We start from the raw sequence: 25920 nt of genomic DNA on the forward strand, positions 1-25920 counted from the left end.
ATAAAGCAGAAACTAACACACCATTGTAAAGCAATTATACTCCAATAAAGATGTTTAAAAAAAAAAAGATGATGGAAGGCCTTGATATACTTAGAAACATGCAGCATGAAATGTCTAGTGTGATTTCCTAGTGTTTTTGACTCTCCAAGAAAGGGAATAGAGCTTTTCAAATGAATACCTAGATTATATAAGTTAGGGTAATGCAAGCACCTTTAACAAACCAATTCCAAAATTTCAGTACCCTTAAAAAATAAAAGTATGTATATTTCTCACTTAAATAGCATTCCAATGTGGGTGTTCCTGGTAGATAAGCTGCTTTTCTCCATTTGGTGATTGAAAGACCCATCTTATGGCTTTGTTATTTCTTTGGAAACTTGAAGCCATATGTTCTACTCTGGCAGATGGGAAAAATAGGAGGCACAAAAGCCACACTTCTTCTTAATATCCTTGGCCTCGAAGTGACATCATTATTTCTGTTTATACTCCAGTTGGAGAGCACTAGCCACATGGCCTCCCTAGGTGCAGAAGAACTGGGAACTAGAATTTCTAGATATGAACCTGCTTTACAGGGACAACTCAATAATATGGAAGGACAGGCATGAATTTTGGTTTAAAGTTTGCCATCTCTGCCTCAGAGATATATACCAAAGCAAACCAGGATGATCTGACTTGGTCAGTCTACACATAGGGTGGTCAACATGTTATCAATTATTGTTTGTTAGTTAAGAGGAGATAAGTGACTTCAGGGAAGAGGTAAGACAGCTATTAAAATAATCCAACAAACTTTAATCCTTTGGCTTTTCGCATGGTTCTTGTTCCCAAACTGGTTACTTCATTTTGATTAACTTTTGAGCTGGTAAACATTATAAGGGGATCTCCACATAAAGCTGGCAGAGTAAGGGCATTTATACACCACAAGGCTCTTTCTAAAGTCACAAGAACAACAAAAAGGGAATTTTTAAAAACTTTGTCTACAAAATAAGCAAATAGCTATAAACAATGAGGCATATTGCCTAATATTGAGAAATCTGGACTAAGATGAAGGAAGAATCTAGGAGCTGACATAGCTCCTCAGTTCTTCTATAAGATTCTTAAAAGCAAGTATCTAGGAAAGGCTGGTTAATAAACCACTGCACAACAATTTTGGGGAGAAGCAGATGAATGTTAAAGTACTCAGGGGAGGAAAAATTTAAGAAGAAACAATGCTGAAATCTCTGACCTTAACCCCTAGCCAAGGGAGATCACTGGGGTGAAACAAGGTGAAGATGACGTGATCACCAGAACGTACTGAGAACTTATTCTAAGCCAAACCAACGTCTTAAAAGCTGAAAAATGTGGGCAGCTATGATTCCCGGAGCAAAATAAAGAATTAAGTAAAGGAGTATGAACAAAAACATGTGAAGATTATATTATGCATTCAAAGAGGAGTCACCAAAAGAGAGGAAATGTTATTTTAAATAAGTAATTCTTCTACTTATCTTCAAAAACTTATACACAACTAATCTGTCTCTTGCTAAATAATAATTAAATTTTTGATACATATGTTCAAAGGAGAAAAGAGTTCAAAAAAATACTATAAAACAATAAAAGCAAACAAAATGTTCTGGGGGAAAAAAGGTCCTCAATTCAGGCCTCATAAATCTCCCACAGACACCGGTCAGAATGGCCATCATCAAACAATCTAGAAACAATAAATGTTGGAGAAGGTGTGGAGAAAAGAGAACCCTCTTGCACTGTTGGTGGGAATGTAAATTGATACAGCCACTATGGAGAACAGTATGGAGGCTCCTTAAAAAACTAAAAATAGAACTACCATACGACCCAGCAATCCCACTACTGGGCATATACCCTGAGAAAACCATAATTCAAAAGGAGTCATGTACCAAAACGTTCATTGCAGCTCTATTTACAATAGCCAGGATATGGAAGCAACCTAAGTGTCCATCATCGGATGAATGGATAAAGAAGATGTGGCACATATATACAATGGAATATTACTCAGCCATAAAAAGAAATGAAATGGAGTTATTTGTAGTGAGGTGGATGGAGTTAGAGTCTGTCATACAGAGTGAAGTAAGTCAGAAAGAGAAAAACAAATACAGTATGCTGACACATATATATGGAATCTAAGGAAAAAAAAAAAGGGTCATGAAGAACCTAGTGGCAAGACAGGAATAAAGACACAGACCTACTAGAGAATGGACTTGAGGATACGGGGAGGGGGAAGGGTAAGCTGTGACAAAGTGAGAGAGTGGCATGGACATATATACACTACCAAACATAAAATAGATAGCTAGTGGGAAGCAACCGCATAGCACAGGGAGATCAGCTCTGTGTTTTGTAACCACCTAGAGAGGTGGGATAGGGAGGGTGGAGGGAGGGAGATGCAAGAGGGAAGAGATATGGGAACATAAGTATATGTATAACTGATTCACTTTGTTATAAAGCAGAAACTAACACACCATTGTAAAGCAATTATACTCCAATGAAGATGTTAAAAAAAAATACATAGACAGCTCCTGAAAATGCACACACACAAACACCCCATAACCATACAACATGCCCTGAATACACAAATGATCATCCTACATTCCCCAAATATACAAAGTAAACAGACTGAACACCCAAAGTAATATACACCACTACTTTTCCTGACATTGCCCTTATGCATATGCAGATAATCCTTCCAAATCCACCATTAGACACACACAAATCCCCAAATTCATGGGTGGAAAAAAACACATGTAAACATATCCCCCCCAAAAAATAAATAAATCAATCAATAAATCTCCCACAAAGTGTGTCCCAATAAATATGAGTTCACAATAAAAGTCACAAAACTCAGGGTTAAGATTTTTGTGAAAATCAGCTAGAAACAATAGTGACAACAATAAAACAGACTCCAGATATTGGAATTATCAGACAGAGGATTATGAAATAACTATTTTTAGTATGTTTAAAGAATTAGAGAAAAGAATTTATAAAATAAGGGACAATAGACTATCAAACATGAACAGGTGGATTTGAAGAACAACCAAATACAATTTATTGAAATAAACAATGAAATAACTGAAAAGCTCAATGCAAGTGACTAGAAAGAGGCACCAGGAAACTTCCTGGGGTAATGGCAATGTTTTCTAGTTTATTACGGTTGGCTGTTAGATGGCTGTATTGCCTAAACTCATAAACTAAATACATAAGAATTGTGCACTTTATTGTATGTTAATTATATCTCAATTTTAAAAAAATCAATGAATGAATTGAAATACATCCAAGAAAGAATAGGAGAATAAGAAAAATGGAGAATTCTGCTCAGAGATATTTTAAAAATATTAAGGAAAACTAATAAATTCAAGAGTATAGAGTCAGAGGGTCAAATATAGATTTAATCAAAGTTTCAGAAGGACACTGAAACTAGAAAGTAAAAGAGACAACATTTAAAAGCCAATGAATGAGAATTCTCCAGAATGGCTGAAAGAAAAAAAACTCATTTTAGGAATCTCAACAATTCCAAGATTCATCATAGTAAAACTGCAGGACACCAAAGATAAATTGTAGACCTCAAAAGCAATCAGAGACGAGAGTAATTACTTGCATAGTCATAATAATTAAATTGACAGCTAACATCTCAACAGCAGCAGTGAAGCCAGAAGACAGTATAATATTTCAGTTTTCCTTAAGTAATGACAAAAAATAAGTACAGTAAAATCTCATGCAATAATGCATTTCTTCATATAGTGTAATACATAAGTAATACAATGGAAGATAGGTTCCTTCTCTGGCTCAGTTTCTTACCTTATATAGATTAAAGGTTAAAGAGGTGGGGAGAGTGGAAAAAAGATGAATCCCAATCTCCCCAACTAACTAGGAGATCATTAGAAACACTGTTTCTCTCTTGGAAATCTCAGCCAGACTTTGAACCCAGAACTGTGCCCATCAATTTTTAAGCTGAAATACACATAAAGGCCACAAGACTGTGCCTAACTAATGTTGGAATACAGATAGATTTTGGTCATATGGCTAAAACTTGGGAACTCCCAGGCAGCTAGGTTCAACCAAGTCATTTCAACCCTAAAATAATGTGAACTTGCATTTTATAAATATGAATATTTGGGCTCAGGCTTATTGTATTATGTTAGGGTTTTACTGTATTAACCTAAATTTGTACATTAATATTAAGCTATATCTCAGGAACAAAGATGAGATAAAGATATTTTCAGCTATAAAATTCTGAGTTTACCACTATTAGACCTGTAATAAAGAAAATTTTAAAATATGTATCTCAAGAAGAAGGAAAATAGCAGAAAGGAGCTCTGACATTCAGGAAGGAATAGGAGTGAAATAAATAGTAAATATAGGGACTTCCCTGGTGGTCCAGTGGCTAAGAATCTGCCTTCCAATGCAGGGGATGTGGGTTCGATCCCTGGTCAGGGAACAAAGATCCCACAAGCCATGGGGCAACTAAGCCCATGCGCCACAACAACTGAGGCTGTGCACTGCAACTACTGAGCCCCCCCACTCTAGAGCCTGTGTGCCACAACTAGAGAGCCCCCATGTCACAACTACTGAGCCCATGCAATCTGGAGCCTGTGTACCAAAAACAGAGAGCCTGTGCACCACAACTAGAGAGAAGACTGTGCGCCACAATGAAGAGTCCACATGCCGCAACGAAAGACCCCGCACACTGCAACTGAGACACAATGTAGCCAAATAAATAAATAAATAAAAATTTTAAAGAAGTAAATATATAGATAACTTTAAATAAAAGCTGAATCTATAAAACAATAATAAAGTGTCTAATTTATGATTTAATAGACACTGAAAGGATGGTCATGTAGACACTTGTTAGCGGTGGTTAGAACTGAACAATTCTAAGGTCTTATATTTGGAGGGAAGAAAAGTAAAACTATTAATTAACTTTATATTGTGTTATGAATACATTATAAAAATTTCAAAGGTAACCACTGAAAAAATGGAATAAAATTAATATCTCTGAAACCAGTAAAAAGAAAAAAAAAACTTGAATCAATTCAAATAAAGGAAAGAAAAGAGGGTAAAAGGACACAATACCTACCCCCTAAAAAAACAGGAAGCATAAAATAAAAGAGGATAAAGCTAAATATATCAGTGATTACAATAAATAAAATTAGCCTATCTGGTTAAAAGGCATAGATTGTCAGACAGGATTTTTTTTTTTTTTAAATAAATAGCACGGTTGTTAACCACACTCAGCCATAACTTTTATTTATTTATTTATTTATTTATTTATTTATTTATTTATTTATTTATTTATTTATTTATTTATTTATTTTTGGCTGTGTTGGGTCTTCGTTTCTGTGCGAGGGCTTTCTCTAGTTGTGGCAAGCGGGGGCCACTCTTCACCGCGGTGCGCGGGCCTCTCACTATCGCGGTCTCTCTTGTTGCAGAGCACAGGCTCCAGACGTGCAGGCTCAGTAGTTGTGGCTCACGGGCTCAGTTGCTCCGTGGCATGTGGGATCTTCCCAGACCAGGGCTCGAACCCGTGTCCCCTGCATTGGCAGGCAGATTCTCAACCACTGCACCACCAGGGAAGCCCTCAGACAGGATTTTTAAGCTCTGTGGTGATTATAAGAGATATACAAAAAAACATAAAGACACAAAAAATGTTGAAAGTAAAAACACAGAAAACTTATATATAAGATACAAGCATTAAGGAGAAGAAAAATAGCATAACTATGTTCATATCAGGCAAAAATAAACTTTAAAGCAAAGGCATTACCAGAGAAAAAGAGAATAATTTCATAATGGTAAAATTGTTCACCTCTCCAGAAAGATATAATTTTACATTTGAATATATACAATAAAATCGTTTAAAATTCATAAAGTAAAAAAATAAAAGAACCACAAGGAAGAAAAAAAACATCTACAATGTTACTGGGAAATTTTAACACACCTCTCTCAGAAACTGATAGTAAGGGTATGAAATATTTAGGCACAAAAGAAGGTAGACTTTATTACGTAGATTCCATCATATTTTTCCTGGGGACACCGTGGGCTTTGCCAGCGACACCATGGATGCTACGGATTTTCCTCTTTCTCATTGTCCTTGACTCAGAAGAGGGGATCTGGAACACCATAATGACATCTACTGTCACACCATTTTCCTCTGGACTATGACACACAAGAGAAAGCCGTGTGGCTGACAGAGTATATGTGCGCTGGCCAGGTGTCAGGCCTGTGCCTCTGATGTGGGAGAGCCGAGGTCAGGACATTGGTCCACCTGAGACCTCCAAGATCCACGTAATATCAAATGGCGAAAGGTCTCCCAGAGATCTCCATCTCAATGCTAAGACCCAGCTCCACTTAACAACCAGCAAGCTACAGTGCTAGACACCCTATGCCAAACAACTAGAAAGACAGGAACACACAACAGAACGGATAAGTGACCTGGAAGATAAAATGGTGGAAATAACTATTGCAGAGCAGAATAAAGAAAAAAGAATGAAAAGAATTGAGGAAAGTCTTAGAGACCTCTGGGAAAACATTAAATGCACCAACATTTGAATTATAGGGATCTCAGAAGAAGAAGAGAAAAAGAAAGGGACTGAGAAAATATTTGAAGAGATTATAGTTGAAAACTTCCCTAATATGGGAAAAGAAATAGTCAAGTCCAGGTAGCGCAGAGAGCCCCATTCAGGATAAATCAAGGAGAAACACGCCAAGACATATATTAATCAAACTATCAAAAATTAAATACAAAGAAAAAATATTAAAAGCAGCAAGGGGAAAAAAAAAAACAACATACAAGGGAATCCCCATAAGGTTAAGAGCTGATCTTTCAGCAGAAACTCTGCAAGCCAGAAGGGAGTGGCAGAACATATTTAAAGTGATGAAAGGGAAAAACCTACAACCAAGATTACTCTACCCAGCAAGGATCTCATTCAGATTCGATGGAAAAATTAAAACCTTTACAGACAAGCAAAAGCTAAGAGAATTCAGCACCACAAAACCAGCTTTACAACAAATGCTAAAGGAACTTCGCTAGACAGGAAACACAAGAGAAGGAAAAGACCTACAATAACAAACCCAAAACAATTAAGAAAATGGTAATAGGAACATACATATCGATAACTACCTTAAATGAAAATGGAAAAAATGCTCCCACCAAAAGACATAGAGTGGCTGAATGGATACAAATACAAGGCCTGTATATATGCTGTCTACAAGAGACCCACTTCAGACCTAGGGACACATACAGACTGAAAGCGAGGGGATGGAAAAAGATATTCCATGCAAATGGAAATCAAAAGAAAGCTGGAATAGCAATTCTCATATCAGACAAAATAGACTTTAAAACAAAGACTATTACAAGAGACAAAGAAGGACACTACATAATGATCAAGGGATCAATCCAAGAAGACATAACAATTGTAAATATTTATGCACCCAACAAAGGAGCACCTCAATACATAACGCAAATGCTAACAGCCATGAACGGGGAAATTGACAGTAACACAATCATAGTAGGGGACTTTAACACCCCACTTTCACGAATGGACAGATCATCCAAAATGAAAATAAATAAGGAAACACAAGCTTTAAAGGATACATTAAACAAGATGGACTTAATTGATATTTATAGGATATCCCATCCTAAAACAACAGAATAAACTTTCTTCTCAAGTGCTCATGGAACATTCTCCAGGATAGATCATATCTTGGGTCACAAATCAAGCCTTGGTAAATTTAAGAAAACTGAAATCGTATCAAGTACCTTTTCCAACTACAACACTATGAGACTAGATATCAATTACAGGAAAAAATCTGTAAAAATAAAAACACATGGAGGCTAAACAATACACTACTTAATAGCGAAGAGATCTCTGAAGAAATCAAAAAATACCTAGAAAAAAATGACAATGAAAACTCAATGACCCAAAATCTAAGAGATGCAGCAAAAGCAGTTCTAAGAGGGAAGTTTATAGCAATACAATCCTTCCTCAAGAAACAAGAAACCTCTCAAATAAACAACCTAACCTTACACCTAAAGCAATTAGAGAAAGAAGAACGAAGAAACCCCAAAGTTAGCAGAAGGAAAGAAATCATAAAAATCAGATCAGAAGTAAATGAGAAAGAAATGAAGGAAACGATAACAAAGATGAATAAAATTAAAAGCTGGTTCTTTGAGAAGGTAAGCAAAACTGTTAAACCATTAGCCAGACTCATCAAGAAGAAAAGAGAGAAAACTTAAATCAATGGAATTAGAAATGAAAAAGGAGAAGTAACAATGATGCTGCAGAAATACAAAGGATCATGAGAGATTACTACAAGCAACTATATGCCAATACAATGGACAACCTGGAAGAAATGGACAAATTCTTAGAAAAGCACAACCTTCCGAGGCTGAAACAGGAAGAAATAGAAAATATAAACAGACCAAACACAAACACTGAAATTAAGATTGTGATTAAAATTCTTCCAACAAACAAAAGTCCAGGACCAGATGACTTCATAGCCGAATTCTATCAAATATTTAGAGAAGAGCTAATACCTATCCTTCTCAAACTCTTCCAAAATATAGCAGAGGGAGGAACACTCCCAAACTCAACTTACGAGGCCATCATCACCCTGATACCAAAACCAGACAAAGATGTCACAAAGAAAGAAAACTACAGGCCAATATCACTGATGAACATAGATGCAAAAGTCCTCAACAAAATACTAGCAAACAGAATCCAATAATACATTAGAAGGATCATACACCATGATCAAGTGAGGTTTATCCCAGGAATGCAAGGATTCTTCAATACACGCAAATCAATCAGTGTGCTACACCATATTAACAAATTGAAGGAGAAAAACCATATGATCATCTCAATAGATGCACAAAAAGCTTTTGACAAAATTCAACACCCACTTATGGTAAAAACCCTCCAGAAAGCAGGCATAGAGGGAACTTACCTCAACATAATAAATGCCATATATGACAAACCCACAGTCAACATTGTTCTCAATGGTGAAAAACTGAAACCACTTCCACTAAGATCAGGAACAAGACAAGGTTGCCCACTCTCAGCACTATTATTCAACATAGTTTTGGAATGTTTTAGCCACAACAATCAGAGAAGAAAAAGAAATAAAAGGAATCCAAATTGGAAAAGAAGAAGTAAAGCTGTCACTGTTTGCAGATGACATGACACTATACATAGAGAATCCTAAAAGTGCTACCAGAAAACTACTAGAGCTAATCAGTGAATTTGGAAAAGTAGCAGGATACAAAATTAATGCACAGAAATCTCTTGCATTCCTATACACTAATGATGAAAAACTTGAAAGAGAATTTATGGAAACACTTCTATTTAACATTGCAAATAAAGACTAAAATACCTAGGAATAAACCTACCCAAGGAGACAAAAAACCTGTATGCAGAAAACTATGACACTGATGAAAGAAATTAAAGATGATACCAACAGATGGAGAGATATACCATGTTCCTGGACTGGAAGAATCAACACTGTAAAAGTGACTATACTACCCAAAGCAATCTACAGATTCAATGCAATCCCTATCAAACTACCACTGGCATTTTTCACAGAACTAGAACAAAAAATTTCACAATTTGTATGGAAACACAAAAGCCCCCGAAGAGCTAAAGCAATCTTGAGAAAGAAAAACGGAGCTGAAGGAATCAGGCTCCCAGACTTCAGACTATACTACAAAGATACAGTAATCAAGACAGTATGGTACTGGCACAAAATCAGAAATATAGATCAATGGAACACGATAGAAAGCCCAGAGATAAACCCACACACATATGGTCACCTTATCTTTGATAAAGGAGGCAAGAATATACAATGCAGAAAAGACTGCCCCTTCAATAAGTGGTGCTGTGAAAACTGGGCAGCTACATGTAAAAGAATGAACTTAGAACACTCCCTAACACCATACACAAAAATAAACTCTAAATGGACTAAAGACCTAAATGTAAGGCCAGACACTATAAAACTCTTAGAGGAAAACATAGGTAGAACACTTTATGACATACATCACAGCAAGATCCTTTTTGACCCACCTCCTAGAGAAATAGAAATAAAAACAAAAATAAAGTAATGGGACCTAATGAAACTTAAAAACTATTGCATAGCAAAGGAAACCATAAATAAGACGATAAGACAACCCTCAGAATGGGAGAAAACATTTGCAAAGGAAGCAACTGACAAAGGATTAATCTCCAAAATGTACAAGCGGCTCATGCAGCGTAATATCAAAAAATAAACCAACTCAATCCAAAAATGGGCAGAAGACCTAAACAGACATTTCTCCAAAGAAGATATACAGATTGCCAACAAACACATGAAAGGATGCTCAACATCACTAATCATTAGAGAAATTCAAATCAAAACAACAATGAGGTATCACCTCACACCAGTCAGAATGGCCATCATCAAAAAATCTACAAACTATAAATGTGGAGAAAAGGGGACCTTCTTGAACTGTTGGTGGGAATGTAAATTGATACAGCCACTATGGGGAACAGCATGGAGGTTCCTTAAAAAACTAAAAATAGAACTACCATACGACCCAGCAATCCCATTATTGGGCATATACCCTGAGAAAACCATAATTCAAAGAGTCATGTACCACAATGTTCAGTGCAACTCTATTTACAATATCCAGGACATGGAAGCAACCTCAGTGTCCATCGACAGATGAATGGATAAAGAAGATGTGGCACATATATGCAATGGAATATTACTCAGCCATAAAAAGAAATGAAATGGAGTTATTTGTAGTGAGGTGGATGGATCTAGAGACTGTCATATAGAGTGAAGTAAGTCAGAAAGAGAAAAATAAATACCATATGCTAACATATATATATGGAATCTAAAAAAAAAAAAAAGTTCTGAAGAACCTATGGGCAGGACAGGAATAAAGATGCAGATGTAGAGAATGGACTTGAGGACATGGGGAGGGGGAAGAGTAAGCTGGGACAAAGTGAGAGAGTGGCATGGACTTATATATAATACCAAATGTAAAATAGATAGCTTGGGAAGCAGCCGCATAGCACAGAGAGATCATCTCATGCTTTGTGACCACCTACAGGGGTGGGATAGAGAGGGTGGGTGGGAGATGCAAGACGGAGGAGATCTGGAGATATATTTATATGTATAGCTGATTCACTTTGTTATAAAGCAGAAACTAACACACCATTGTAAAGTAATTATACTCCAATAAAGATATTAAAAAAATATTTGTGCAACATAGTGAACAAACTTGGGTTCTTTAAGACATATATAGAATATGCAACCAACAATTTGGTTGCATATTGTAACATATTTTTTAACAAACACACAGGGAACATTTATGAAAACGGATCAGTTACTAAGCCATAATGCAAATTCCAACTATTTTCAAGAATTACTATCATAAAGACCAAATTTTTCTAAGCACAATGCAATTTTAAAAATTGCATATGAATGGAAAACAAGGGTGTGTACATGCATATGCACACATATATACATTTCTAAATAATTCATGTGTAAAGAAGGAAGAACCCCTAATGGAAATTATAGAATACTTAGAACTGAATAGCAATGAGACTTACAGGCATTAAATCTTGTAGGACATAGGCAAGGTGATTCTTAAAGAAAATATTATAGATTTAAATACTTAGGATAGGAAAGTGGAAAGGGTGAAACTTAATAAGAAAACCACTTAACAAGCCAGACATAAAAAGAAGAAATACACCCATATAAGGTATAAGGAGGTAATTGTTTTTTTTTTTTTAAAAGAGGAGTTAGTGAAAATAGAAACAAAGTTATTAACAAGAGTTTCACACACAGACAGTTTGGCCCACAGAGATGCTCTAAACTGACAACCCCACCTATGCGTTCAGAGCTTCCAAATAAATGTTTAGGCTCTAGCTCTCAGTCATTAACATACAACCAAGGATTGTCAGATATAAAAGGAAAGCCTCTAACATGACAGGCAAATAAAACTGAGCAAGTTGGGGGAAGGAGAATGGAAAAGCAATTTGGATAATGTGGAGATTACTCAGAAAGGAGACAAAAAAAGAACTTCAGAAAAAGTTATCATTAATATCCTCAAGAGATTTAAGGAAAGACAAGGCTTTAATGATGCAATAACAGAATGCTAGAATAAAAGCAATATATAGGGAACAAAATTGAATGTATGATGGCAGAATTTTAAAAATCAAGAAGGTAGATAAATTAACCATAAAGTAAAAAGAGGGTAAGTTGATCACAGTAGAAAAAAAGATCATCAAATTAGAGAATAATTTCACTGTGTCCAGCATCCAAGAGAGAACAGATAAAATAAAGGAGGATATCATATGAAATAATTCAAGATTTATCAGAAATGAAAGACATGATTTTCTAGATTAAAAGTGTAGAGCACAATGGATTAAAATAAACCCACTCTAAGGCATATTATTGTAAACTTTCTGACCACTGAGGACAAAAAAAGTTCCTTAAATGACAGAGGGAAAAAACAGGTGACATAGATGAGATCAAGAACCACAGTGGCTTCAGATATTTCCACACCAATACAGAAAACTAGTAGAAAATGAGCAATGCCTTCAAAATTATGAAGGAAAATATTTTCTAAGTTAGATTTCTGTACCCACCCAATACCAATTAAATAGAAGGAAAAAAGTATAGATATTTCCAGAAATAGATAATCTAAAACTTTTCCCTGCTATATACATTTTCTCAGAAAGTTACCAAAGAGTGTGTTGCTTCAAAACTAGGAAGTAAAGCAAGAAAGAGAAATACAAGAAATGAAAGTTTAATGCAGAAGAAAGATGCAAGGTATCCCCAAGATGATACTGACACAAACTATCCAAATTTGATCATGTTTGAGATGTTTAGACAAGAAAAATTCAGGATCCCATAAAAATAGGCACCCTTCCTTCTAACATATACAAATGGGCATGATTAAGGTCAATGGAGAGACGTCATTTGTCCTGATGAGATCTGAAGGATGCTGGCATAAGGATGAGTCTGAGAACTGAGACACAAAGTATATATTCCTAAAATGAGTGGATTTGCTAAACCTGGTGATTTTTATTTGAGCCAACAAATTAGCAAGAACTTTGATACCCACAGACTGAAACAAAATCTGAAACATATAAGAATTTATCCTATATATGCAAGTATAGTTGTATACGCATAGAATATCTCTGGAAAGATACATCTGATTGCCACTGGTAAGGGGAACTTGGTGAAAGGAATATGAGGAAAACTTATTTTCCACCACTTACCTTTTGTTTCTTTTGAATTTTATAACATATGTACATATAGCATAACCAAAATGAGTAAAATAAATTTCCTACACCATTTGATCCAATAATTTCACTTCCAGGAATTTATCCCAAGATACAACTGCAAATATGCAAACTGATACATGCACAAAGTTATTTGCTGCAGTTAAAGTTTTAGCAGTAAAACACTGGATATAATTTTATGTCCTCTAATTTTTTTAGAAAACTGGTAAAATAAATTATATATATCCATACAGGACTACACCATGCACCCACAAAAGAGATCGAAAAAAACTCATTATTTCCTGATATGGAAAGATCTCCAACAGGTAATATTCAGTGCAAAAGGTTAGGAGAACAGAAGCATGTATAATATGCTACCATTTAAGAAAATATAAAATTATTCACTTATATATACTCATGTTTACTTATATATTTGTACCTTATCTAGAAGGATAAACAAGAAATTGATAATATTAGTTATTAGAGGGTAGCAATGTCAGGAAAGCAAGAATGAGAGAGAGATTTTCCACTACATATCTTTCTCTACCTTCTGAATTTTAATCATGTAAATATATTACCATGTAAAAATGTACAAAATAAAATTCAAACAGCAAGACAAAGAAGATATTAACAGAAAAATCAGTAATATTTGAAATAAAAAAGGGATACAACTACTGATACAGAAAAGAGGTAAACAATATAGATTGTTATCACTAATTTTGTGCCAATATGTGTTAAAATATAGAGAAAATTAACAAATTCCTGCATAAATATAACTTATCAAAACTAGCTTAAAAAGAATATAAAAATAATTACCATAAATGACATTGGGCCAGTAATTTTTCAATGTTTCACAAAGAAAACAATGGTCTCAAACTTTTTTATAGATAAATTCTACCAAATATTTAAGAAACAGTAAGATACAAAGGACAGGATTTTTATCTGTTTTGTTCTGCACTCTGTCTCCAATCTTTAGAGCAATTTTTGACCTATAGTAGACTTTCTGTTCACTTAATGGGATTGGTGTCAACTTAATTCTGAAAACAGACCTGAACAGTATATACACACAATATCTCCCTAAACCTAGTAAACAGCATCTTACCAGAAACCTGGAAGAAACATCATCTCAATGGAGAATTGTTAGAATTATTTTCTGTAAACTTAGTAACAGGATAAGCTTTCCCAATAAAAGAACTTCTTATTCAGCACTGGAGGCAAATATAGCCAGAAAATAGTATTAATGAAAATAGAAGCTAAAAAGATTAGAATGATAGAAACAAATTTATCATTATTCAGAGATGATATAATTATCTACATAGAAAACCCAAATGATTTTCCAGACTAATTACTAGAATTAATAAGAAAATTTGGCAGTGGCTAGACTAAAATTCATATACAAATATTGTGCCTCTATTTAACATCAATAAACAGAAAATATTTTTAAATGTATTATTTTAAATACCATAAAATATATGAGGTACCTAGACATAAATATATTAAAACATGGGCAATATTTTCATGGAGAAAATATAAGCCTAAAGTGAAAGAATATGTAGAGAACTATGTAAATGGAAATTTATACCATATTCATAGATAAGGATACTCTCTACCATGAAAATATCAGTTGTCCTATATAATTACTTTAAATATAAGTGGTCCAAATACACTAACTAAAAGACAGAAATGAACAGAGTGGAGTTAAGAAAAGAATTACCCAACTACATGCTGCATATGGGAAATTCACTTTAAACAAAACAATACAGGTAGGTTGAAAGTAAGATAATAGAAAAAGATATATCAGGCCAATGTTAATCAAAGTAAATTGGGCTAAAGTAAAAGAATGAAAAAAGATATGCATCACTCAGGATTAAATATCGAAAATAATTATGTTACTATCAGAAAAGGGAACTTCAGAATAAGGGTTATTATCATGAATTAGGAGAGACATTTTTTAATGATAATAACTTCTTCAGGAAGACAGAACAATCCTAACCATGCATGAACCTAATAACAGCACTTCAAAATTCTTGAGGTAATAACTGACAGAACTGAAAGGAGAAATACACAAAGCCAAAATTAGAGTTGGAAACTTCCACACTGTATAATTAAGTTTTAAACAGCTTCTAAATATAAATAAAGAAACTGAGAGAAAAATGAAGAGAAATCTTTTATAAAAATGATTCAAGAGAAGCTGATAGATATGGAAGACAAAGGATATCCAACGTATACATAATTTGTGTTCATAATGAATAGAATGCACCAAATGGTCCAGAACAAATACTTAAAAAAATCCTTCATGAATGAGAAACACTTGAACCTGCACATTGACATTATAAGGGGAGAAAAATATTGAGTTGTCTATAAGGGGATTAGAAACCCACACTATCCCAGATACTTTCACAGCAGCAGTCAGTGCCAGAAGACAATGGAGAATGACTCATGGCTTTTTACTTTGTATTAGTTTGTGAAGATTGATATAAAAGAATTTTAAATATATCTTATTTATGGCTTTATGGGGAAACAGAATGAAGTATAGAGGAACATGAACTATGCTGGGTATTAGAATTCTGGGATCCAGGTCCCAGATCTCCCCTTTACCCTCCATATCCTTGAGTAAGTTACTTCACTTGTCCTAACTCGAGGTGAAAACTATGTGGAAATCACAATCTCAAAGTCATGGTGATGCTCTGGCTGCCAAGACCGGCCCTGAGGAGCAGGTCGATGATTCTATACCCTATACCCAAAGAGTACTAGGATGAGGCATGATCCAAGAGAATGCTTGTATCAGGAAGAATCAATCTATTGAGTAAAGGAAATGTTCCAGGTGAGGTAAGAAAAGTACAGGCTATGACTGAATGGCAATGTAAAGTGGCTAAGAACACAGGGTTTTGGGTCAAACCTTTGTAGATTTGAATCTGAAGTCAGCTACCTTACTTGCTGTATGACCTTGGATAAATCACTTTCCTCACCTGTAAAATAAAGATAGTAATCCTGCTTTCACAGAATTAAGTTTTATATTGTTTGAGAGACACCCATATCAGTGCTTGGTACAGAGTTGGTGCTTAATAAATTGTAATTATCATTATTCAACAAATTTTATGCTTCATCATATGTGAGCCAGAGTCCTGCGAAGTGCCCTGCCCTAGCTTGTATTGGCTCATAAGTTAACAGGGTTGAGCCTGTAGGGGAAAGGAATTCCTTATGCCCCTGTAGGGAGCTAGGTAAGGCAGGAGTAAATTTAGTGCCACTTAGCTTCAATTTTGTCATTTCTACAATAAAAGGATTTAACCAGACAATCTCTAAGGACCTTATAGCTCATAGCTCTAAAACTCTTTGATCTATGAACCAAATCTAATGTGTATTCTATGTTTAAAATTGATATATTGTCAGATCAGGTGGGAATTGCTAAAATCATATCATCTATTGATTTATATAAAGGGTTATGGTAAATTACCTTGGGTAAAGAATATAATCTAAAATGGTTTTTGTAACATCAAATGGAGTATAACGATTTAATGGCTTACCCTTTGGACTGAGGACCTCTTAGATGCATATATTCTTACAGTTTAAAAGAATCTTAGAAGCCAACTTGTCAAATCTTTCAACCATTGGAGGAACCCCTTCTACTGTATCTCCACAATTTTCACAACCTGGTTTGAATATATCTCATGACAGGGACCTCACTGCCTCACAAGATACCTTTTCCATTTTTGGAATTCTAATATCAAAGCACTCTTTTATGTTTATTTTGAAGCCAAAAATTTTTAAGCCCCCAATTTTTCTTCTTGAATACAATGGCCCTTCATATTTGAAGCAACTATCAAGCATCCTCTTATCTCTCTTCCATGCTATACAACCTTAATCACTTCAGTCATTCTCCATATAAATTTCTGGACCCCGCAATATCCTGACTTCATTCTCTGGGGCCACTTTGTAGCTCAGTTAAAATGTAGTCCCTGAATTAAGTACAGTACTCCAAAAATGGTGCAATAGGGAACACTCACCCCCAGTAGGTGGCACATGATGTCCTTCTTAATTCCAAAGACTGACATTTGACCGACTTAAACAGACATTTCTCCAAAGAAGACATATAAATGGCCAACAGGTATATGGGAAAATGCTCATAGTCACTAATCATCAGGGAAATGCAAATCAAAACCACAATAAGACATTACTTCATACATATCAGGATGGTTATTACCAACAAAAACAAAAGACAACAAGGGTTGGCAAGAATGTGGAGAAACTGGAACATTTTTGTACTGCTGGTGGGAATGAAAAATGGTGCAGCTGCTTTGGTAAACAGTATGGAGGTTTCTCAAAAAATTAAAAATAGAACTATCATATGATCCAGCAATCCCACTTCTGAGTATTTATCCAAAAGAATTGAAATCAGGATCTCAAACAGATAATAGCATTCCTATGCTCATTGCAGCATTACTCACAATCACCAAGATGCATAAATAATCTAAATGTCCATTGACAGATGAATGCATAAAGAAAATGTGGTGTATACATACAGTGGAAACGTGGTGTATAAATACATATTTAGTTTTAAAGAATAAAATTCTGCAATATGAGACAACACATATGAACCTTGAGGACATTATGCTAAGTAAAATAAGGCAGTCACAGAAAGACAAATACTGTATGATTCCACTTACATGAGGTATCTAAAAGAGTCAAATTCAGAGAATCAAAGAGTGGAATGTGGCTAGGGAGAGGGAAATGGGGAGTTACTAAACAATGGGCATAAAGTTTCAGTTAAATAAGTTCTAAAGATAAATAAGTTCTAAAGATATGCTGTATAACATTCTACCTATCATCAACAATAATGTACTTTACACTTAAAAATTTGTAAAGAGAGTAGATCTCATGTTTTGTTCTTACCACAATAAAATAATTTTTATGGAATGATAAAAATAAAAAAAATAGGATTTATGTTTGTGAAGCCCCACTTCATTGTTGGCTCTTATTATACTCATTACTTTGGCCATGGTGTCCTCATCTACAAAACAAGAGCTTAGGCTACAAGATCAATGATTTTTTTAAAAATTTTATACAACTTTTAGGATTACTTCCCATTTACAGTTATTACAAAATATTGGCTATATTCCCCGTGTTGTATAATACACCCAACAATTGTTGTATAATACACCCAACGGTTTGTACCTCCCACTCTCCTATCCCTATATTGCCCCCCAACCACCCACTGGTAACCACTAGTTTGTTCTCTATATCTGTGAATTTGCTTCTTTTTTTTTTATTTACTAGTTTGTTGTATTTTTTAGATTCTACATATAAGTTATAACATACAGTATTTGTCTTTCTCTGTTTGACTTATTTCAATTAGCATTATGCCCTCCAAGTCCATCCATGTTGCTGTAAATGGCAAAATTTCATTCTTTTTATGGCCGAGTAGTATTCCAGTGTGTGTGTGTATCATATCTTCTTTATCTACTCACCTGTGAATGGACACCTAGGTTGCTTCCATGTCTTGGCAACTGTAAATAATGTTGCTATGAACATTGGGGTGCATGTATCTTTTTGAATTAGTGTTTTTGTTTTTTTCATACATATACCCAGGAGTGGAACTGCTGGGTCATATGGTAAGTTCTATTTTTAGTTTTATGGAAACCTCCATACTGTTTTCCACAGTGGTTGCACCAATTTACATTCCCACCAACAGTACACAAAGGTTCCCTTTTCTCTTCATCCTCACCAATACGTGTCATTTGTGTTCTTTTTAATCATAGCCATTCTGACAGGTGTGAGGTGATATCTCATTGTGGTTTTGATTTGCATTTCCCTGATGATTAGTGATGTTGAACATCTTTTCATGTGCCAGTTGGTCATCTGCATTTGCTCTTTGGAAAAATGTCTATTCATTTCTTATGCTTATTTTTTAACCAAGGTGTTTGGTTTTTTGATGTTTATTTTCTTATGTTTATTTTGTAACCGAGGTGTTTGTTTTTTTGATGTTGAATTGTATGAGCTGTTAGTATATTTTGGATGTCAGTCCCTTATTGGTCATATCAATTGCAAATATTTTCTCCCATTCATTTTCGTTTTGTTGATTATTTCCTTTGTTGTGCAAAAGCTTTTAAGTTTAATTAGGTCTCTCTTGCTTTTTTTTGTTTTTATTTCCTTTACTTTAGGAGATGGATCCAAAATTATATTGCTGAGATCTATGTCAAAGAGTGTTCTGTGTATATATTCCTCTAGGAGTTTTATAGTATCTGGTCTTACATTTAGGTCTTTAATCCATTTTGAGTTTATTTTTGTATATGGTGTTAGAGAATGTTCTAATTTCATTCTTTTACATGTAGCTGTCCAATTTTCCCAGCACAGTCTTTCCTCCATTGTATATTCTTGCCTCCTTTGTCATATATTAATTGACCATAAGTGCATGGGTTTATTTCTGTTCCATTGATCTATGTGTCATTTTGTGCCAGTACCATACTGTTTTGATGACTGTAGCTTTGTAGTATAGTCTGAAGTCAGGGAGTGTGATTCCTCCAGCTCTGTTCTTTCTCAAGACTGTTTAGCTATTCTTTTTTTTCAGTTGTATGAACTCTTACTTCAAATTAAACCATATATGGATCTCCAACAAGGAAACAGAACAAATAGAAGTGTGCTGGTTGTACTCTGCCCATTTTATCCCTGCCTACTCAGTACCCCACCCTATTGCTCTCTAAGGGTTGTTATTAAGGCCTTGTCCAGAAAACCCTAGGAATCTATGGATACCTTGATCTCTCATTTTCCTTCAAGCCCTAAAATTCTAAAATTCTCACTAAAAACAAACAAACAAAAAAACCCACAGTTTTTCATATGAAATGTTGTCATGGCATGTAGCATAGTGGTTACCAATGTTAGTTCAAATCCCAGCTCTACTATGCTACAGATATATGATGTTAGGAAAGTTTCAGTGCCTGTTTCCTCATCTGTAGAATGAGGAGAATAACTGCCTTTACTTCAGAGGGATGCTATGATGATTAAATGATTTAACACACTCAGAGCCCTTAGAATAATACCTGGTACTCAGCCTCATATCAGCTGCCAGCTCAAGCCTCCCCAAAATTTGATTTACATAATTATATTTTTGAACCTAAATTCAGGACATTAAGCTTTTCTATATTTAAATTTTTTCTTAATATGGACTGAGCATTCAGGATTCAGGCTCAAGATAATTTTGAATCTTGATTCTGTCATCTTTTCCCTTATAATTTCTTTTCCCAGGACTCTGGCACCTGCATTTTTGATAAGCAAACTTCCTGTGCCTTCTTCCAGATCACCAGTCTTTTCTTAAAGATCAAGCTTGACTTTATTGAGTGGTTATGGCTAGAGATATAACCTGGCAATATTTAGTCAGAGTGTATGTGGATATCATAAATATAATGTTTGGGTAAAACAGTAAATTACAGTGTCAATGTCCAGAGGTCAGACACTGAAAATAAATGGGAGAGAGAGAGAGAGAGAAATTACCAAAACTTTGAAGTAGCCCAATCCATTTTGAAATTGCTTAGAAACCAAACAACATTTGAAAACCACAATTTATAATCCACAAAGCATTAAGAAAATTTCTCAGAGAAGAAATGAGCTTTTGCATCTTTACCAGTCTCCAGGCCTCCATTCAATTCAGAAAACTTTCTTAGCACTGACAAAATAATTCTCAGTTCCCTAACTGTGCTTATAGGATTTTTCACTACTTTGACCCATCTGCCTCTCTCACCAATATTCCAGTCACATAAAACTTGTTCTCCTTTCCACAAACACACCATATTATTTTATACTTGTGTCATCTGATATGCTAATCCTTCTGCCTATTAATACTTCTCCCCTTTTCTCTCTGTGGTATACTTTCATTCATTCTTATAGACTCAATGCAAATATCATTTCTTCTGTGAAATTAACTCCAATTCCAAAATCACTGCTCCTTCTTCTGAGTTCCCCCACTGGATTATGTAATTCCTCTTTTAGAGCCCTCACAATGTTGTATCATAATCAATTGTTTCCAAGTGTGTCTCACTGGCAGTAGCTAGCTAGGAAACATTGTATGATAACTCAAGTAATGCCCAGTTTCTTGCATATTGTAGAACTGAGATGTTGAGCAAATGTTACAGTGTTCTAAACAGCAGAATTTTAAATTAACTTTGGGACTCAATCCTACCACTGATTCATTCTTTTATTCAACAAAAGATTCTTGAACATTTACTGTATGTCAGGCATTGTTTGAGCCACAAGAGATACAACATTAATCAAATCAGTCAAATATATTGCCTTCTGGGAGCTTATATTCTAATGGTGAAGATAAAATAAAAAGATAAAATAAGCTTAAAAATAAGGTATGTTGAAAATTGACAATAGTAAAGGGAAAAATAAATCTTCGTAGATAGAGGGGTAGAAAAATATCAGGGGAAATGGTTGCAATTTTCAGATAAAGCGATGAGGAAAGGTCTCACAGAGGTGGTGCACTAGAGTAAAAATATGAAGGAAGTGAATAAGTGAGCCATGTGAATAGCTGGGAAGCTAGCATGACAGACAGAGGAAAGAGCAAGATCAATGCTGAGAAGAGAAGACTGCCTGGTATGTCCAAGGACAGCAGTTAGGCAATGTAGCTGAAGTGGGAAGATTAGGGGTGGGAAGACAAATAACCAGGAGCCAGGTCCCATAGAGCCCTGTAGGTGAGTGTGAGGCCTTTGGGTTGTAGTCTGATAAGATGGGACTCCAGTGAGAATAATACTCAGAGAGTGATATGATCTAATTTATATTTTTATAGGGTCCCTCTGGCTGCTGTGATAAGATAGATTTGAGGGAGGCAAGGGGGACAAAGACAGAAGCAAGACACCAATTAGGAAGTTACTGCAATGACACAGGTGAGACATGATCGGAGAGATGAGAAATAGTCAAATTTTAGAAGAATTTGTCAGGATTTTCTGATGGCTCAGATAAAGGTTGTAAGAGAAATGAAGAGTTAAGGCTGAGGTCAATGTATTTTTATTCTAGCAGTTTAAGGACTGAAATTACACTAACTGAAATGGAAAAAAGCATAAGAGAAGCTAGTCTGGAGAAAGATCCAGAGCTTAGCTTTAGAAATGTTAAGTTTGCAGGCCCGATTAGACATCCAAGTGGTGATGTCCAGTAGGCTATAAGATATATAGGTATGAATCAGGGAAGTCATCTGGATTGGAGGTAAGAATTGGGATGATATCAGCAGATGGATGCTATTTAAAGCTATGAATCTGGACTAGATCAACTACAGAGTGATTATAGATAGAATAAAAAAAAGAGGTCCAAGAGCTGAGCACTGGGGTACTCTAATATTTAAGAGATGGTGAAATGAGGAGAAACCAGAAAAAAAAAAAAAAAGACTGAGAAGAAACATTTTAAAAGGTAGGAGGAAAACCAGGCAAGTGTGGTAACCTGGAAGCCAAGAAGAGAAAGAGTTTCACAGAGAATAACAGAACACCTGTGTGTCAAGTGCTGTTGTGAATTTAAGTAAGATGAAGATGCAGAATAACCATTGAATTTAGCAACATGGAAATCAAGGGTGACCTTGACAAGTGCAGTTTCAAAAGAGTAATGCTGGTGAAGGCTTAACTGGGGTAGATGTAAGTGAGGATGGAGGAGAGAAATTAAAGCAATTAAAGAAATTTAAGGGGGAGCTTCAAGATGGCAGAAGAGTAAGACGTGGAGATCACCTTCCTCCCCACAAATACATCAGAGATACATCTACATGTGGAACAACTCCTACAGAACACCTACTGAACGCTGGCAGAAGACCTCAGACCTCCCGAAGGCAAGAAACTCCCCACGAACCTGGGTAGGGCAAAAGAAAAAAGAAAAAACAGAAACAAAAGAATAGGGACGGGACCTGCACCAGTGAGAGGGAGCTGTGAAGGAGGAAAGGTTTCCACACACTAGGAAGCCCCTTCGTGGGCGGAGACTGCGGGTGGCGGAAGGGGGAGCTCTGGAGCAGTGGAGGAGACCGCAGCAACAGGGGTGCAGAAGGCAAACAGAGAGATTCCCGCACAGAGGATCAGTGCCGACCAGGACTCACCAGCCGGAGAGGCTTGTCTGCTCACCCGCCGGGGCGGGCGGGGGCTGGGAGCTAAGGCTTGGGCTTCAGAGGTTGGATCCCAGGGAGAGAACTGGGGTTGGCTGCGTGAACACAGCCTGAAGGGGGCTAGTGCACCACAGCTAGCCAGGAGGGAATCCGGGAAAATGTCTGGATCTGCCGAAGAGGCAAGAGACATTTTCTTGCCTCTTTGTTTCCTGGTGCACAAGGAGAAGGGATTCAGGGTGCCGCTTAAAGGAGCTCCAGAGACGGGCGCGAGATGGCTGGGGTCCCCACGGCTATCAGTGGGGACCCCAGAGATGGGCATGAGATGCTAAGGCTGCTGCTGCCGCCACCAAGAAGCCTGTGTGCAAGCACAGGTCACTATCCACACCTCCCCTCCCGGGAACCTGTGCAGCGCGCCACTGCCAGAGTCTCGTGATCCAGGGACAACTTCCCCGGGAGAACGCATGGCACGCATCAGGCTGGTGCAACTTCATGCTGACCCCAGCTTCTGCCACCGCTGGCTCGCCCCGCATCCGTACCCCTCCCTCCCCCCGGCCTGAGTGAGCCAGAGCCCCCGAATCAGCTGCTCCTTTAACCCCGTCCTGTCTGAGCGAAGAACAGACACCCTCAGGTAACCTACATGCAGAGGCGGAGCCAAATCCAAAGCTGAACCCCAGGAGATGTGCGAACAAAGAAGAGAAAGGGAAATCTCTCCCGGCAGCCTTGGGAGCAGTGGATTAAATCTCCACAATCAACTTGATGTACCCTGCATTGGTGGAATATCTGAATAGACAACGAATCATCCCAAATTGAGGAGGTGGACTTTGGGAGCAACGATATATATATATTTTTCCCTTTTTCTCTTTTGGTGAGTGTGTATGTATATGCTTCTGTATGTGACTTTGTCTGTACAGCTTTGCTTTTACCATTTGTCCTAGGGTTCTGTCTGTCTGTTTTTTTTTTTGTACAGTTTTTAGTGCTTGTTATCATTGGTGGATTTGTTTTTTGGTTTGGTTGCTCTCTCTTTCTTTCTTTTTTTTACTTAAAATTTTTTTTAAAAAATAATTATTGTTTATTTTTTTTAATAACTTTATTTTATCTTCTTCGTTCTTTCTTTTGTTTTCTTTCTCCCTTTTATTCTGAGCAGTGTGGATGACAGGCTCTTGGTGCTCCAGCCAGGCATCAGGGCTGTGCCTCTGAGGTGGGAGAGCCAAGTTCAGGACACTGGTCCACAAGAGACCTCCCAGCTCCACGTAGTATCAAACAGCAAAAGCTTTCCCAGAGATCTCCATCTCAATGCCAAGACCCAGCTCCACTCAAAGACCAGCAAGCTACAGTGCTGGACACCCTATGCCAAACAACTAGCAAGACAGGAACACAACCACACCCATTAGAAGAGAGGCTGCCTAAAATCATACTAAGTACACAAACACCCCAAAACACAACACCAGACTTGGACCGGCCCACCAGAAAGACAAGATCCAGCCTCATCCACCAGAACACAGGCACTAGTCCCCTCCACCAGGAAGCCTACACAGCCCACTGAGCCAACCTTAGCCACTGGGGGCAGACACCAAAAAAAACGGGAACTACGAACCTGCAGCCTGTGAAAAGGAGACCACAAACACAGTAAGTTAAACAAAATGAGAAGACAGAGAAACACACAGCAGATGAAGGAGCAAGGAAAAAACCCACCAGACCAAACAAATGAAGAGGAAAGAGGCAGTCTACCTGAAAAAGAATTCAGAATAATGATAGTAAAGATGATCCAAAATCTTGGAAAGAGAATGGAGAAAATTCAAGAAACATTTAACAAGGAACAAGAAGAACAAAAGAGCAAACAAACAGTGATGAACAACACAATAAATGAAATTAAAAATTCTCTAGAAGGGATCAATAGCAGAATAACTGAGGCAGAAGAACAGATAAGTGACCTGGAAGATAAAATAGTGGAAATAACTACTGCAAAGCAGAATAAAGAAAACAGAATGAAAAGAATTGAGGACAGTCTCAGAGACCTCTGGGACAACATTAAACACACCAACATTCGAGTTACAGGGGTCCCAGAAGAAGAAGAGAAAAAGAAAGGGCCTGAGAAAATATTTGAAGAGATTATAGTCGAAAACTTCCCTAATATGGGAAAAGAAATAGTCAGTCAACTTCAGGTAGCACAGACAGTCCCATTCAGGATAAATCAGGAGAAACACGCCAAGACACATATTAATCTTGCTATCAAAAATTAAATACAAAGAAAAAATATGAAATGAAGCAAGGGAAAAACAAAAAATAATACACAAGGGAATCCCCATAAGGTTAACAGCTAATCTTTCAGCTGAAACTCTGCAAGACAGAAGGGAGTGGCAGGACATATTTAAAGTGATGAAGGAGAAAAACCTACAACCACGTTTATTCTACCCAGAAGGATCTCATTCAGATATGACAGAGAAATTAAAACCTTTACAGACAGCAAAAGCTAAGAGAATTCAGCACCACCAAAGCAGCTTTACAACAAATGCTAAAGGAACTTCTCTAGGCAGGAAACACAAGAGGAGGAAAATACCTACAATAACAAACCCAAAACAATTAAGAAAA

This window comes from Balaenoptera musculus, chromosome 1 (genome assembly GCF_009873245.2).
Source record: "Balaenoptera musculus isolate JJ_BM4_2016_0621 chromosome 1, mBalMus1.pri.v3, whole genome shotgun sequence".
NCBI lineage: Eukaryota > Metazoa > Chordata > Mammalia > Artiodactyla > Balaenopteridae > Balaenoptera > Balaenoptera musculus.